We start from the raw sequence: 17812 nt of genomic DNA, 5'->3' as shown, positions 1-17812 counted from the left end.
GGGAGGGGGAAAATACGGCCCCATTTCACAGACGTCATGAGAACCTATCACAAGAACCCGATGGTGTAGTCAAGCTAATCTCAATTACGTGGACGTATGTTGGTTTAGGTTAGGTTAAGTTAAGTGGTATTTGGAAGTAGGAATTGTTTATCTAACGAGGAATTGTGAAAGGTGAAGGTGACCCAGCCGGTGTATATCCCACATAAACACAGGTAGGGGTGACTCAGCTGGTGTATATCCCACATAAACACAGAGGTGACCCAGCTGGTGTATATCCCACATAAACACAGGTGAAGGTGACCCAGCTGGTGTATATCCCACATAAACACAGGTAGAGGTGACCCAGCTGGTGTATATCCCACATAAACACAGGTAGAGGTGACCCAGCTGGTGTATATCCCACATAAACACAGGTAGAGGTGACCCAGCCGGTGTATATCCCACATAAACACAGAGGTGACCCAGCTGGTGTATATCCCACATAAACACAGAGGTGACCCAGCCGGTGTATATCCCACATAAACACAGGTACAGGTGAGACGCCGTGCCGCCCCAGACAACCACCTCACCGCACTGGGGTCAGGTCTGGGTAACACCAGGTAAAAAGTGGAAGAAAATGGGATTCAATCTGGAACTGCTTTATATTTTTTCCTCCCCTTAAGAAGAACGTTAACCTCGCTGGTTAGATCTGCTGCCACAGGATTAACGAAATTATTCTATATTACAATGTTTTATTACTTTACTCCTTAAGAATGATGCTATCCCCTTCAAGACATCTACATGTAGTAATTAGTCTCGTGTTTATTATCTTAACAACTTGAACAGCCCCATAATTACCCATTGAACTCTTGTTGCATACGATATGTTCCCTAGACTAAGATGAGCTTCTCCACGATGGTTTAAGTCATCGTAATCAATGGGTTAAAATCTAGCCGGCATGACAAACACACACACACACACACACACACACACACACACACACACACACACACACACAGATAAGCTAGTATTATTATTCAAACGTAGTTCTGAATATAATCACAGACTGTACACCTGATCGGTAACATTTATCTTTCCTGCAAGTTTTCAGATCCGAACAATGAGGCAGCAGACGAGCTTCAATATCTTCTCTCTCTCTGTTGTGTCGTAAAGCTCAAACTACTGTACCTCCACAACACAAAACACTTCCCAGCGTAAAGATCACAGCGACTTTCCAGGAAGCCAACTCATTATGACAAACCAACTCTACTTTTACGATCATTACTTGAAGACGAGAAGAAAAAAAAAAGTCAATGAAAATATCAAAAGAGGAATATGAATAGAAACCCTTTAAAAAAAAAACTCTTTCAAGGGAGACTTAGTTATACGGACCTACAAAGCGCCCCTTCAAAACCACGAGGAAGGAAAGCCCCTGAGGACGGCCCTACACCAGATCACATCTTGGCCCCCTTGAACCCCCCCCTGAGGGCTAGGCAACGCTCCCCCACCAACACGAGCATTCACGTCCTGTTGTTCTGGGATAAACACATAAACATAAACACAACCTTGACGACACGTGATCCTCCAACCTGAATCTCGGGGAATATCCACTAACACCTCCTACAGTGACTCAGTCTTATCCTCACACTCCAGTTATCCAGTTATCCAGAAGTTAAATGAAAGTGTCAAGCTGTATCTTCCATAATATATTAATCCCATCAAAGCGATTCCAAAGCCCTTGAGTAGAATGAGTTAGTCCACTGAATAAGATATATGAACCCCTCGAGCATGATGAACCCCTCGAGCATGATGAACCCCTCGAGCATGATGAACCCCTCGAGCATGATGAACCCTCGAGCATGATGAACCCCTCGAGCATGATGAACCCCTCGGCATGATGAACCCCTCGAGCATGATGAACCCCTTCGAGCATGATGAACCCCTCGAGCAAGATGAACCCCTCGAGCATGATGAACCCCTCGAGCATGATGAACCCCTCGAGCATGATGAACCCCTCGAGGATGATACTAACACCCTGGGCATAATAATAAAAAAAACTCATCCCCAGGTGTAAAATAACTTCATTCCTTCAGTATAATATTTTAATTACTCTTTGACTATGATGACCTTGCGTACTATGTCACTCTAAAGGTAAATTTGTATTCTCATCACTCTACATTTTCCATCCCATTAATCCCGTATCCCACACCAAAACCAAACACCTACTTAGTGAACCGTATCTGAAGGTAACTCCCGCGTCAATTCCTGTGTTTACTAAAGGTTATAATTTACAGGCTTCGGATTACCTGATGGGGACTATGTGAAGCTTACATTATCTAAATTAAACTGTCGTGTTACTCTATAGCCGACGCGGGTAACCAGGGAGAACACGCAGGGGAGGAATAAGTGGTGGTACGATATTGAGATCAACTGTAAATGGCTTTTCCAATTTTAGATAAACAAGATCTAGAAGTTAAAAGTCACTAGAACTTTAAACAGAAGCTCAGTGGCGCACGCACACACACACACACACACACACACACACACACACACACACACACACCAAGAACCACTCCCTGGAAGAGTTCATTCAGTGGTATAAAAGCAACAGGCATCTTGTTGTCTTGAAGCCCTAAGGAGGTGAGAGGCTGAGAGAGAATTGAGAGAGGAGTGAGAGGGGGGGGTGAGAGGAGAGAGAGAGGGAAGAGGAAAACTGAGTGTTTGGTGGAGGGAGGGAGGGAGCAGAAAGGTTCTACGGTGTGAGTCCACCACACCACAAAGTAGCCACACTTGCCAAGGGTTCAGGTACCAACACGACTGTCAGAACTAAAAAAAATCGAAAGAAGATTGTTGAAGATGAAAGAAAGTATGAAAACCCTCCCTCCCTCACTCACCCACTCACTCACTCACTCACCCACCCACTCACTCACCCACTCACTCCCTCACTCACCCCTCCTCCCTCCCTCACTCATCCACTCACTCACCCACTCCTCACCCACTCCTCCTCACCACCCACTCACTCACTCACCCACTCTCTGCAATTTTATTTATATAGCTGTTTAACTAAGCCATTCAACAACGCCTGATCTTCCACTCTTCATTCTGTTGGACCAGTAGGCAACTCAGCACTGAGATAACTCCTAAGAAATTAATGATCATAGACCCCAGGTGAGCGCTCCTCTCTATATTACGGAGATCATACCAGGGCTTCAGAATTTAGCATGACATGGATAATTTGGACGTAAAACACTACAAAACGCACACTTTACACACACACACACACACACACACACACACACACACACACACACACACTTTTGGACATCTTGAACACTCCCAAATGTCTGTGGATTATTCTCTGTTGATTTCAGGCGTTCCTCTACACCAATGGCCCCTATGTGCATCAAAAATCAAGGTTAATATACACACGTGTGCCACCAGCAGCAACAAAAACCTACATATATTTGTTTGACAGTTACCATAGACATATAAGAAATACTGTAGTAAGAATATATATAAAAAAAAGGATAAGGGACATTACTTTTTTACGATGTTTATTATATAATGTGTGAGGCTGGAAAAAGTCAAGAGCGTGGCACATGATGGACTACTTAACCCAGTACCTCGGTTTGTCACTAGACTTACCGACGACACCTTGATCAACCGACAATCGGATCAACCAACAACCCGATCAACCAACAACCCGATCAACCAGCAACCCGATCAACCAACAACCCGACCAACCAACAACCCGATCAACCAACGACCCGATCAACCAACACCCGATCAACTAACAACCTAATTAACCAACAACCTAATCAACCAACAACTCCATCAACCAGGTTAGCGCCTTCAACCCACAACCCAGTAGCCAGGTCAACCACTACTACCTGGCTGATCAGGATCATGTAATAGAAACTAAACCAGTTGACTTATCAGAGAGAAAGCGTTCAAGAGGTACAAGGCCCAGTGTCTAGTGAGACCACTCCACCTGTTTTACGCCCACACGCCCTACCTCCCGGTGTGTACTACTTTCATGCATCATCTGAAGATTAAGCACTCTAGGGTAAGGTAGGTAGGGTGGGATAAAAGATGGAGTGGGTAGAGGTAGGGTAGGGTGGGAGTAAAGAGATAAGGAGTAGGAGGTAGGGAGTGGGGTAGAGATAAGGTAGATGGAGTAAGGTGGGGTGGGAGTAGAGGTAAGGAGTAGGGTAGAGTAAGGTAGGAGTAGAATTAGGGGAGTGGGGTAAGGAGTGGGAAAGGTAAGGAATAAGCGTTAATGTCGTTAATCATCAGGTGAAATAAGCTGGGGGGCTAATCTTCAGGTGAACTACACTGACCAACATGGTACAGTTTTCTTCAATGGATTACCAGACTCAAAGAGCAGCCTAAATATCGTAAAAAAAATTATACAATGGATAAATATATTTTTAATCACCAGGTGTACATAATATCCTGGTAATTAAGTCTTAAACGTCTGGGCAACTTGTCTATTTTAATAATCTTTAAATGTATAACTGAATAACTGATTTTATTTACTTTTCTATTGAGAACATTAATAATTATCAATATTGGTATGATCAGCGATTCTTTACACTGATATTATAGACGTGGTAAATAAAAACAATAAAATGTTGAGAGAAGCTGCCAGGACTTAATTAAGATCACAACATCCAGGTAACATAAGTGGCCGAGACACACACACACACACACACACACACACACACACACACTGATATTTCTAATTAAACCCCAATTATGAGTCACAATTTCCAGGTTTAATTGGAATTATCGAAGTTTAAGTGGACAACCGGACACACTCTCCACACACACTCTCCACACACACTCCACCAAGAATCTATTAAGAGTATTTTACCTCAAGTGCGTCCACGTGTTTCTTTCATTATAAGTCACCACTATATCAATAACACCATACCCCTCCCCCACAAACCACCATACCCCCAACACCTTCCCCTACCAACCCTCTCCTCCCCCACCAACCCCCCTCCTTCCCCACCAACCACCACCTCTTCCAATTCTAATCCCGGTCTGAGTCCATCTAAGCGTCATATTCCCAGAGCTTAAAATTTATATACCAAACAAATATATATATATATATATATATATATATATATATATATATATATATATATATATATATATATATACATTTATATATATTTATGGAGAGCTATTCAATTTTCACTTAGACGCGCCTACTACCTGCCTGCCTCCCGCCTCTGTACTATTAAATAAAATATATATAAAACGGTATAAATTTTAATAGAAAATCAGTGATGCCAAAAAAAAAAAATAATTAACGTATATAAAAAAAATAATTAAAATACCACAAATACAAATAGCAAATGGAAATAGTCCGCCTATCCTCCTCCCCTACCCCCTTGATTATTTTTTGGGGGGAGGAAAAGGAAGGAGAGGACAGGAGAGGAAGGGAGGGGAGGAAAGAAGGAGTGGCCATACAACTAGAGACACCTGAACAGGCACTAAGTTGACTCGAAAATAATTCCCCTTAAAAAAATGACAAAGAAAGAAAGAAAGAAGACAATAAAAGAAGAAAATATATGAAGGAAGAAGAAGTAGAGGACAAAAGAACAACAACATCAAAGACACACACACACACATCCTTGACCACCGAAGAATTCAAGACGTACCTGGCGCTCCTCTCGGAGCAGCCAGGTCAACTGACCTAAGTTGGCCCATACCAACCCCTCCCCTGACCTCCTCCCCACCGGAATATCAACAAGTTCTCGCCAGAAGTTACAATTTCATTTAGGAAAGGAACGGAACCAGTGTTAAACAGAGGTGAACAGTGGTGAACAGTGCTAAGTCAGTGAGAACAACTCAACAGTAACAGTCCCTTTTAAGTTAACCTTCACACAGTGAGGTCCCAGGTACACTGAGATAACGGCCCGTGAGACCCAACAACAACCAGCGATATGTGTTAATCCGTTTACGATAGGAAGGCCAGGGACCACACCTCACTCATATAACACCATCTGTGAGGGAATTACTACACCACATGTCCCTCATACACACCATATGTGAGGAATTACTCCCACGTCAAGTCCCTCATAACACCATCTGTGAGGAATTACTACCACGTGAGGTCCCTCATAACACCATCTGTGAGGTAATTACTACACCACGTGAGGTCCCTCATAACACCATCTGTGAGGTAATTACTCCATCACGTGAAGTCCCTCATAACACCATCAGTGAGGAATTACTACACCACGTGAGGCCCCTCATAACACCATCTGTAAGTAATTACTACACCACGTGAGTCTCACAACACCATCTGTGAGGTAATTACTACACCACGTGAGTCCCTCATAACACCATCAGTGAGGGTACTGCACCACGTGAGAGCCCTCATAACACCATCTGGGAATTACTACACCACGCCAGGTCCTCATAACACCATCTGAGGAAACTACACACCACGTGAGTTCCTCCTAACACCATCTGGGAGGATTAACTACACTACGAGTTTGCTGTTCAACACCTACATTAATCTGTATGTTCACTGTATGTTCCTTTACCTTTCTCTAATGAAAGGTTTTTTTAAACCACCAATGTATAATAAGTCATTTATGTCCAATGTATATTTTCAGCCTTCGGGCTGCAGAATTTTCAATAAACCGTCAATTTTTATTATTATTATTATTATTATTATTATTATTATTATTATTATTATTATTACACTACACACACACACACGCATACTAAAAATGTTCTATAGTACTAACCTACTGTACATTTTATAATCAAAATTTTTCCCTTTCCTTCTCTTGACACACGACAGTCCACCCCCGGGCACCAGCACCTTCATCCTAACACACATTTTCAATTCAGTTAATGGGGTCCAGTATCACCGTCCAGTGCCAGTAATGACTTCTCTAGCCCGAAGACTACGAAATGCTGTTACGAGAATAAACCATTGGAAAAAAACTAAAAACCACTGAAACGACACAACAAACCACTGAAACGACACAACAAACCACTGAAACGACACAACAAACCACTGAAACGACACAACAAACCACTGAAACAACACAACAAACCACTGAAACAACACAAAAACCACTGAAACGACACAACAAACCACACAAACAACCAACAAACCACTGAAACGACACAACAAACCACTGAAACGACACAACAAACCACTGAAACAACACTGTGAACCTCTTTGAGCCAAGCCGTTCTCAGGTTTCCACGTACAGCAGTTAAGGCTCTGCGGTACAGCCGGAAACAGACAAATAACGGGACTTATAATACATTGTTCTTAGATTAGAGGAAATACCCTATTGAATATAAGGTTAAAGTTCAAGATCACATATACAACAAAGGGTATACGGGGTCATAGGTGAAGCATTGAATGAAAGTTCTAATGTTTTCATCTGTTGTGCCTGAGTCGACATAACCCGATTCATGATTACGTCTCAATCACATAAGGGAAGCTCTCTCTCTCTCTCTCTCTCTCTCTCTCTCTCTCTCTCTCTCTCTCCTGGTGATGACGTCTTCCAATATAGTCGCGTTGCTACTGTCGAAATCATCTCAATAAGTAATTTCCATAACTAAGCTCTGTATACGATGGATAGACAGGCCTTGATAAATTAGTTACCAAAGCGTGTATAGCTATGCTAGTGAGCTATGATTAAATTAATATTAAATCACGATAAAACATCTAAGTCCTATTTATTTTACCGACAGAATAAAAAATAATCTTAAAATTATCATGGAAATCAATATCTAACATTAACAAAAGCGTTTAATTCAGTGAGTGATTAACGTTAAGATATCAGAACATCATCGTCTTGGTGGTTAAAGTTAAGTTAGGTTAGGTTGTGTTCCCTTCAAGACGTTCATGTTCCGACATCGTAACGCTATCCGCTGCCTGTAAAATACTGCGGTGACATGACAGTTGTTATCATCAGGTTTTATTACTTGAACCAAAGACGCAGCATCACCTACCATAGTGTGTCCTTTCTTTCTTCTTGACGCGGCGGATGAAGGAGAGGTCAAGGCTGTAGGACCTCAACATCCCTGCCTACAGTGGGCGAAGACCTCGGCTGGGGTCCTCAGTACATCATCATGGAGGTGACACACACACACACACACACCACGAGAGGATCTAAGCAGTCACTTTTACAGGACCCCTAGCCACACTGTACAGGCTGGGGGAGGTCCTACAGCAGATGTAGATGTAGACAAGCCAAGGCCACTAATACCTCATCACTTGACGAATTCAAAGAGTCTCAGGCCTCATTCTCCTCGTGTTGTCAATAATCCACACAGGGGAGAGAATGGATGGGCCGAGAGGATGACTAGCAGTACACCTTCCAGGGCCTGACCGACCCCACAATATCCTCAAGGCAATGTTTGGTCTTCCACACTTAGTTGGTAAGAGTCCTGCAGGAAGCCCAAGTCTAATGAGCCTTCTGCTTAGTTTTCAGTATTTCAGAATCATGAGTTCCTGTCATTTGCTCCTGTAACCAGCGAGAACTAATTCAAATTTTATACAATATTATTCTACCCTTCTCGTCGCCCCGGAAGGTAAATGAAACCCTGAATGGAGACTTTAAATACCAATTAACCTCTCACAATATCGCCACCCTCCTCCCCCTCCCCAAAATAATAATAATAATAATAATTTAACATTCACTTTTTTCATATGATTTGTTTTTTTTTTTACTATTCCCACACACTTCTGTCAATACATCATCATATATTACGCAGAACCTGGCTATAGAGACGTCCTCCCCCTCCCCAACCCAAGGTATCATCTTCCCACTAAAAAAAAAATAACTATACGATCATCAACACTACACCTGAATGATCTGAGAATGACGCTCACACCATAAACAAGATGGTACTCATGGTGAAAGTCCTCGTGAACGATCTGGTCACCGGCAGGATATACAAGAGATCATACTAAAATGTGGAAGGATAGAAGGATACGCGGAGGGAGAGAATGACGCGTGGTAGGAGTAGAATGACAAGTGGGGAGTAGAATGACACGTGGTAGGAGTAGAATGACACGTAGGGAGAAATGACAAGTGGGGGATTAGAATGACACGTGGTAGGTAGAATGACACGTGGTAGGAATGACACGTGGTAAGAGTAGAATGACACGTGGTAGGAGAGAATGACACGTGGTAGGAGTAGAATGACACGTGGTAGGAGTAGAATGACAAGTGGGTTAGAATGACACGTGGTAGGAGTAGAATGACACGTGGTAGGAGTAGAATGAAGTGGTAGGAGAATGACACGTGGTGGGAGGAGAATGACACGTGGTAGGAGTAGAATGACAAGTGAGGATTAGAATGACACGTGGTGGAGTAGAATGACAAGTAGTGGGAGAGAATGACACGTGGGGTAGAATACGTGGAAAACACGTGGTAGAGAATACACATGGTAGGAGTAGAATGACACGTGGTAGTAGAATGACACGTGGTAGGAGTAGAATGACAAGTGGGGATTAGAATGACACGTGGTAGGAGTAGAATGACAAGTAGTAGGAGAGAATGACCATGGTAGGAGTAGAATGACACGTGGTAGGAGTAGAATGACACGTGGTAGGAGTAGAATGACAATTGGGGATTAGAATGACGTGGTAGGAGTAGAATGACAGTAGTAGGAGAGAATGACAAGTAGTAGGAGAGAATGACACGTGGTAGGAGTAGAATGACACGTGGTTGGAGTAGAATGACAAGTGGGGAGTAGAATGACACGTGGTAGGAGTAGAATGACACGTGGGGATTACATGATATACACACACACACCTATAACATTCTCACATCGTCTTCATCTCTGTTCTACCTCCCTTCTACCTTCCCACTATTCCTCCCTCCTCCCTCCTTGTATTCCACCCTGTAAATTCTTCCTTTCCCCTCCCTTCTTCTCCCTTAACCACCCTTAAAAACAAACTCCCCTCTTTCAAGTATAGCTAGTCACCATATCCACCACCCATATAAGAACGCCCGCCAACCCACCCGCCCACCTACCCAGTCGCCACCTAGAACTACAACCACCGCCCATCGCACACCTCACTTCCTCTCCACCCTCCACCCTTCACCGACTTCACAAAACCTCGCCATTCTTAAAATATCAGAGTTTATCTCAGGAGAGAGAGAGAGAGACGTCGTACGCAAACTAAAATTACCCTCGAGTCGCTTCGTCCTACTTGTACATATACGCCTCGCATACGCCGAGCTGCCTCAACCTTGTGGAATCTAAGATTAATTTTGTACTGCACCTGAGCAGTTTACCTAACACCACACACACACACACACACACACACACACACACACACACACAAACCATCCTCATACACTCATCCACCAAGCCCCAAAGTACACACCCCTCAAGGACTTGGGTGATTAGCTGGATGAAGGGAAAAAAAAAATTATGATCTAACTCGAGGAAAAAGTCTTGAGCAAAACACACGTTGATCCGGGCAGCTGATACCACCTGTCAACACACCGCAAGGATCTTAGACAAGCTTTTGTTCCCAAGACAGAGGTTTTTGTGTGTGTGTGTGTGTGTGTGTGTGTGTGTGTGTGTGTGTGTGTGTGTGTGTGTGTGTGTGTGTGTCGTGAAAGTTCTTGGTGTGAACTTAATACATGAGTCATCTTATGTTCGCTACACGTACACATATACACAGGTGAGTCGAGAGGCCAGGTGAGTCAAGAGGCCAGGTGGAGGAGGAGAGGACTTGCAGGAGGCGCTGTAGAGGTGAGTTAGAGGCGCAACACACAGCCCCCATTATGTAAACAAAGGTGGTGGTGGTGGTGTGTGTGTGTGTGTGTGTGTGTGTGTGTGTCCCTCCCCTCTGGCACTGGCATGGCACTGTTGGCTGTCTGTCTAGTTCCCCGCAGCGCTGTCTCCACCTTACCATTTGCTTCCTTATCTTTGGCCCTCCTACCCTTACACGTCTACCTTATACTCATACCTCAGTCCCTTACCTTATCCTAGCCTAACCTCCTTAACTTGAACCCTTATCCTACCTTAACCCCTTTACCTTGAACCCTTATCCTACCTTAACCCCTTTACCTTGAACCCTTATCCTACCTTAACCCCTTTACCTTGAACCCTTATCCTACCTTAACCCCTTTACCTTGAACCCTTATCCTACCTTAACCCCTTTACCTTGAACCCTTATCCTACTCCTTTACCTTGAACCCTTATCCTACTACACTACCTTGAACCCTTATCCTACCTTAACCCTTTACCTTGAACCCTTATCCTACCTTAACCCCTTTACCTTGAACCCTTATCCTACCTTAACCCCTTTACCTTGAACCCATATCCTACCCTTACCTATACCTCACCTTTATCCTATCTTAACCTTCTCCACTTTTCTTCTTCCATATCCTATCCTAATTCCATCTATCCTCTTCTCCTCTTCCCTTTTCTATCTTCCTCTCTCTTCCATGACCCTAACCTTCTCTCAATCCTTCCCCTTCCCATCATTATCATTCCTCTTCCATTTCCTTCCTCCAGTTGCCTCTTCCTCCCCATTCTCATTTCCCTATATCTTTCTCTCTTCTCCCCTCCCCCCCCACCTCCATCTCGACCTATACTACCCCCAGGTAATGAGGAGAGAGGAAGGAAGGAGAAGAGGAGGAAAAGGAGGAAGGAAGGAGGAAGGAATGTGTTCGCTGCAGCTATTGTTTTTATGTATAGTAATTAACGTGTGTGTGTGTGTGTGTGTGTGTGTGTGTGTGTGTGTGTGTGTGTGTGTAGCTTGTAGATAGGCAGCGAAGGATGTGTCGCTATATTGTAGGCTGAGACGATCAGAATGTGCTATTTTAGACATTGAACGTACAACTGGCGGAGAGAGAGAGAGAGAAATTTAAAACTCAATTCTTCTTAAATAATGCAAAAACAAAATAAACACACAATCAACAATATATGTTTGTTGATACCTGCACCTGGAACAACACACCATATTAGGTGGAGGGTACCAGACCAGGTTACCAGAACACACACACACACACACACACACACACACACACACACACACACACACACACACACACACACACACACACACACACACGTGAGCCCTCATAACACCATCTGAGGGAATTACTACACCGTGAGGCCCCTCATAACACCATCTGTGGGGATTACTACCACGTGAGGTCCTCATAACACCATCTGTGGGGTACTACCACGTGAGCCCGCATAACACCATCTGTGAGGTTACTACACCACGTGAGGCATAACACCATCTGTGGGGAATTACTACACCGTGAGCCCCTCATAACACCATCTGTGAGATTACTACACCACGTGAGGCCTCATAACACCATCTGTGAGAATTACTACCACGTGAGGCCGCATAACACCATCTGTGAGATTACTACACCACGTGGGCCCTCATAACACCATCTGTGAGAATTACTACACCGTAGGGCCCCTCATAACACCATTTGTGAGGTAATTACTACCACGTGAGGTCCTAACACCATCTGTGAGGTATTACTACACCACGTGAGGTCCCTCATAACACCATCAGTGAGGAATTACTACACCACGTGAGGCCCCTCATAACACCATCTGTGAACTACTACACCACGTGAGTCCTCCCTAACACCATCTGGGGAGGGAGTTACTACACTACGTGTTTGCTGTTCAACACCATTAATCTGTATGTTCACTGTATGTTCTTCACCTTTCTCTAATGAGCTTTTGTTAAACCACCAATGTATGTAATAAGTCATTTATGTCCAATGTATATTTTCAGCCTTCGGGCTGCAGAACTTCTTCAATAAACCGTTAATTATTATTATTATTATTATTATTTACACACGTCTCCAATTTCTCCTTATCCCTATCATCTCTTAAGTATCTCTCCCTCTCCTTTACTCCTTATTATCTCTATAGTACTCTTTCTCACTTCTCTCCCTCTAGATCCACCCCCCACCCCAAGTATCTCTCTTTCTCTCTTTCTCTCCCAATCACAACTTCTTCTTTCAATCTCTATCTCAAAAAAAACTCTAATCCAGCTCTAATTTTCTCTCAATCTCTACCTTAAATCTCTCCTTCATCTCCGACTTTCTCAATTCTCTCTCTATCTCTCTCTCTCTCTCTCTCTCTCTCTCTCTCTCTCTCTCTCTCTCTCTCTCTCCATATTTTCCTTAATCCTTCTATTATCTGTTTCCTCACCTCCCTCCTCCTTCTCTTCCTTGCATCTTCCTCCTCCTCTTATTCCTTCTCCCCCCCTTCATTTCTCTTCCATGCCCCTCCTTCATCACCTGCACCTCCCTCCTCCATTCATCTCCTTCCTTCATTTCCTCCTCCTCCTCATCACCCCTCCCTCCCCATCACCCCTGCCCTCCTCCTTCCCTCCCCTCCATCACCCCTGCCCCTCCCCCCATCCTCTGCCTCCCCATCACCCCTGCCCCTCCCCCCTCCCCTTCCCCTCCCCATCACCCCTGCCCTCCCCTCATCACCCTCCCCTCCCCCATCACCTCTGCCTCCCCATCCCTGCACCTCCCCCCACCTCCCTATCACCATCTACAGCACAAACACAGAACTCCGCCAGACTAGACCGATGATGCTGTTCCTCCTCTGAGTTAGTCCTTCAAGGAGTAATGGAGTAGTTAAGAACCAGCTGAGTTGAAGGATCATGGCGGCGCTCCCTGACGAAATGAGGGAGGGAGGGAGGAGAAGGAGAAAGGAAGAGGCCAGTGATGGGTAAAGGGATGTATAGGCAACGAAGGATGATGGATGGAAAAAAGGAGAAGAGAGAAGGGAGAAGGAGGGTGGGGAAGCAGGGGTGAAAAGGGAGGAAGTGAGGAAGGAGGTGAGGGAAGGAGGTGAGGAAGGAGGTGGAGAGGTGAGGAAGGAGATGAAGAAGGTGAAGGAGAGGTAACAGGATGGGAGGAGATTGAGGAAGGTGGGAAAAGGAGGGCAAACCTGGAGGAGGAGGACAGCGAGTTTGATGGGGGACGAAAGGAAAGGAAAGGAGGGAGGGATCCCAGGTGTAGAGTGTATGGTTGTGTAGGAGAAAGTAGGAGAGAAGAAGAAAAGAAGAAGAAGAAAAGAAGAAGAAGAAGAAGAAGAAGGATATTAGCCTCTTCCTCTGCACCGGCTCACACCTGTCCTTCCTTCAACTCTGCAACTCTTAAGATACCTCCCCAGTTGTCCTATAAAACCTCCTCCTCCTCCCCCCACTATCATTATCTCCTCCTCCTCCTCCTCTTCCTTCTTCCCCATCACCCTCCTCCTTACCCCACCACCATTTCCTCATTTTCCTCGCCCCCATCCCGGAGACGCCCTCATTAGTGAGAGTGAATAGACCCAACTGTAGAATGGTGGTGGCAGAATAAGTGACCCTGTTGATCATCTTAGCTTACCACCTCATCTTCCTCCTCCTTCACCCCCCCTCCCTCCTCACCCCCTCCCTCCCCTCACCCCCTCCTCCCTCCACCTCTCCGCCACTCCCCTCCTACCCCCACCACTCACCCCCTCCTCCTCACCTCCTCCTCCACCCACCTCCCTCCCTCCTCCCCCCTCCTCCTCACCACCCTCCACCCTCACCCACCCTCCCTCCCCTCCACCACCTCCTCCCCTCCCACCACCCTCCCTCCCCTCCCCCCTTCCCTCCACCTCCTCCTCCTCACCCCTCCCCTCCCCCTCCTTCCCTCTCCCTCCCCTCACCCCCTCCCTCCCTCACCCCCCCCTCCCTCACCCCCTCCCCTCCCCTCACCCCCTACCCACCTCACTCCCTCCTCCCTCCCACCTCCCCTCCCCTCACCCACCCCTACCTCCCTCCCCACCCCTCCCCTCCCTCCACCCCCCCCACCACCCCTCCCCCTCCCTCCCCCCCTCCCTTCCTCTCCCTACCCACCTCACCCCCTCCCTCCCCACCCCCCCCCCTCCCTCACAGACTCCTCCCTCCCCCCCCACCCCTCACCCCCCTCCCTCACCCCCTCCCTCCCTCACCCCCCTCCCTCTCTCACCCCCCTCCTTCCCTCCACCCCACCCCTCCCTCACCCCCTCCTCCCCTCCCCCCCACCACCCTCAACCCCTCCTCCCTCCACCCTCCCTCCCCTCACCCCCCTACCTCCCTCACCCTCTACCACCCTCACCCCCTCCTCCTCACCACCCCTCCCTCCCTCAGCCCCCCTACCTCCTCACCACCCCTCCCTCCTCACCCCCCTCCCTCCCCTCACCCCCTATCACCTCACCCCCTCCCTCCCTCAACCCCCTCCTCCCTCACCTCTCCCTCCCTCACCCCCTCCCCTCACCCCTCCCTCCCCTCCCCCTCCTCACCCCTCCCTCCCTCACCTCCCCTCCCTCCTCACCCCTACCTCCCCACACATCTTTCAGCCACTACACCATCCCTAATTCATTCATGTCCAGTTATCTAAATTTATCTCATGTACCAGCCAGGTGTTTCATTACTTACACACACACACACACACACACACACTAGCAGAACCACACAAGCAGACATACACACACACAAGTAGACAGACACACACACAGACAGGCATACAAACACACACCCAGACGCATACAAGCACACACACACACACACACACACACACACACACACACACACACACACACACACACACACACACACACACACACACACACACACACACACACACACACACACACACACACACACACACACACACACACACACACACACACACACACACACAGAGGGTCCAAAACAGTATCTGGCCATCTTTGAACCTCTTGTAATAAGCTCACTGTACGTCGGGCAAATTTTTTACATCTATATGCAAATTAACAGGAAACTTTTACACTACAAGCTGTGACATCACTTTTCGGGGTTGCATTACCGTGTCGTGGAACATCATGCTAAAACTCTATTATTATTTATTTTTTGTTTATGTAAATATCTTGTGGAATATTGTGCTAAAAAAAATATTCAAAAGTTATCCAAATTTATCACGGAACTTTGCGCTAAATATTCGAATCTTGAATTTTTTTATTTGTGAAAAAAAACGACACATTTTGATTCGCCCTCAACCTTATTTTACCAAAGGATTACCCACCCTAACATTAACCTATCCTGACCTATCCTAACTCACCTAAATGACTTAAGGATGAGGCTAATCTTAGATGATCTTCCCAAAAATGCGAGTTGCTATCCATTTTTTTTATACGAGTAGCCATCCATTCTTTTTATGCGAGTAGCCATCCATTCTTTTTATGCGAGTAGCCGCCATAAGCTTTCCTTTTGTTTTGTGGGCCAGATTTTTCTCAGTCCTCCTCAAGCCACACTTTCTCGACAGCGGCGGCGGCTTGAGGAGGTCGACGCTTCTGACACCTTCATCACGCGTCCCTGCAGCAATTCAAACATTTTACATTCTTGCAACATTTTAAGATTTACATTCCTACAACACTGTCGACGCTTTTCTTAAATTTTTCAACATTTCCGACACAATTTTACGCTTTTGAAATATTTTAATGTGTGTTTTTTTACGTTCCTGCAATATTTTCGGTGATTCTCTACATTTTTGCAACATTCCAAATGCTTCCATACATTCCTGCAACACTAACAATTCCTGCCACATTCACTGCAACATTCATTAAACCCCTATAACACGCCTTACATTCTTGAAAAATTCTCAATGATTCTTTGATGTTCCTCACAACAATATCAATGCCTTCCTGCAACACCGATCATGTGGGTCAACGGTGGCGGTGACCTGTGTGTTGAAGGGCCGGTTGACACCAGCTCTCCTTTCTCTCCCCAGCTACCACCACCAAGTGTCCCAGCCCCTCAACACCTACCACCATCACCACCAAGTGTTTCAGCCCCTCAACACCTACCACAACCACCACCAAGTGTCAGCCCCTCAACACCTACCACCATCACCACCAGTGTCTCAGCCCCTCAACACTACCACCATCACCACCACCAAGTGTCTCAGCCCCTCCACCTACCACCATCACCACCACCAAGTGTCCCAGCCCCTCCTACACCACCATCACCACCACCAAGTGTCTCAGCCTCAACACCTACCACCATCACCCACCAAGTGTCTCAGCCCCTCAACACCTACCACCATCACCACCACCAATGTCCCAGCCCTCAACACCTACCACCATCACCATCACCACGTGTCTCAGCCTCAACACCTACCACCATCACCACCACCAATGTCTCAGCCCTCAACACCTACCACCACCACCAAGTGTCTCAGCCTTTAACACCCATCATCAGGTCCCACAGTCACAAAGACCCCCCTCTACACACACACACACACGGTATATATATTCTCTGCACACTACGCCAGTCTCAGTGCAATTTTGATACCATGTTGGCCTCCAGCTTTGCGTCGCAGCTTATGCAGGAAAGTTACACACCTGGCCTCACTACAGGAAAGTTACACACCTGGCCTCAATACAGGAGAGTTACATACCTGGCCTCACTACAGGAGAGTTACACACTTGGCCTCACTACAGGAAGTTACACACTTGGCGGCCTCACTACAGGAGTTACACACCTGGCCCCACTACAGGAGAGTTACACACCTGGCCTCACTACAGGAGAGTTACACACCTGGCCTCACTACAGGAGATTACATACCTGGCCTCACTACAGGAGAGTTACACACTTGGCCGCCTCACTAGTTACAGAATATTCAACCTACCATCTTTAGAGACTCTGTGGCTCCGGGCTGCCTATATTACCCCGCTGTCCAATTAGGGGCTTCTCGTTGAGGCTGTGTTATTAGTCCACGGAAAATCCTACAGTGTTCGTTAACTCTTAACTATATTGCTCTAACTTTTGGCTTTATTGCTTTAA

The sequence above is a fragment of the Homarus americanus genome, unplaced genomic scaffold, assembly GCF_018991925.1.
Source record: "Homarus americanus isolate GMGI-L3 unplaced genomic scaffold, GMGI_Hamer_2.0 scaffold52627, whole genome shotgun sequence".
Lineage (NCBI taxonomy): Eukaryota > Metazoa > Arthropoda > Malacostraca > Decapoda > Nephropidae > Homarus > Homarus americanus.
The sequence above is the reverse complement of the archived record's forward strand: the minus strand, read 5'-3'. Positions refer to the sequence as shown.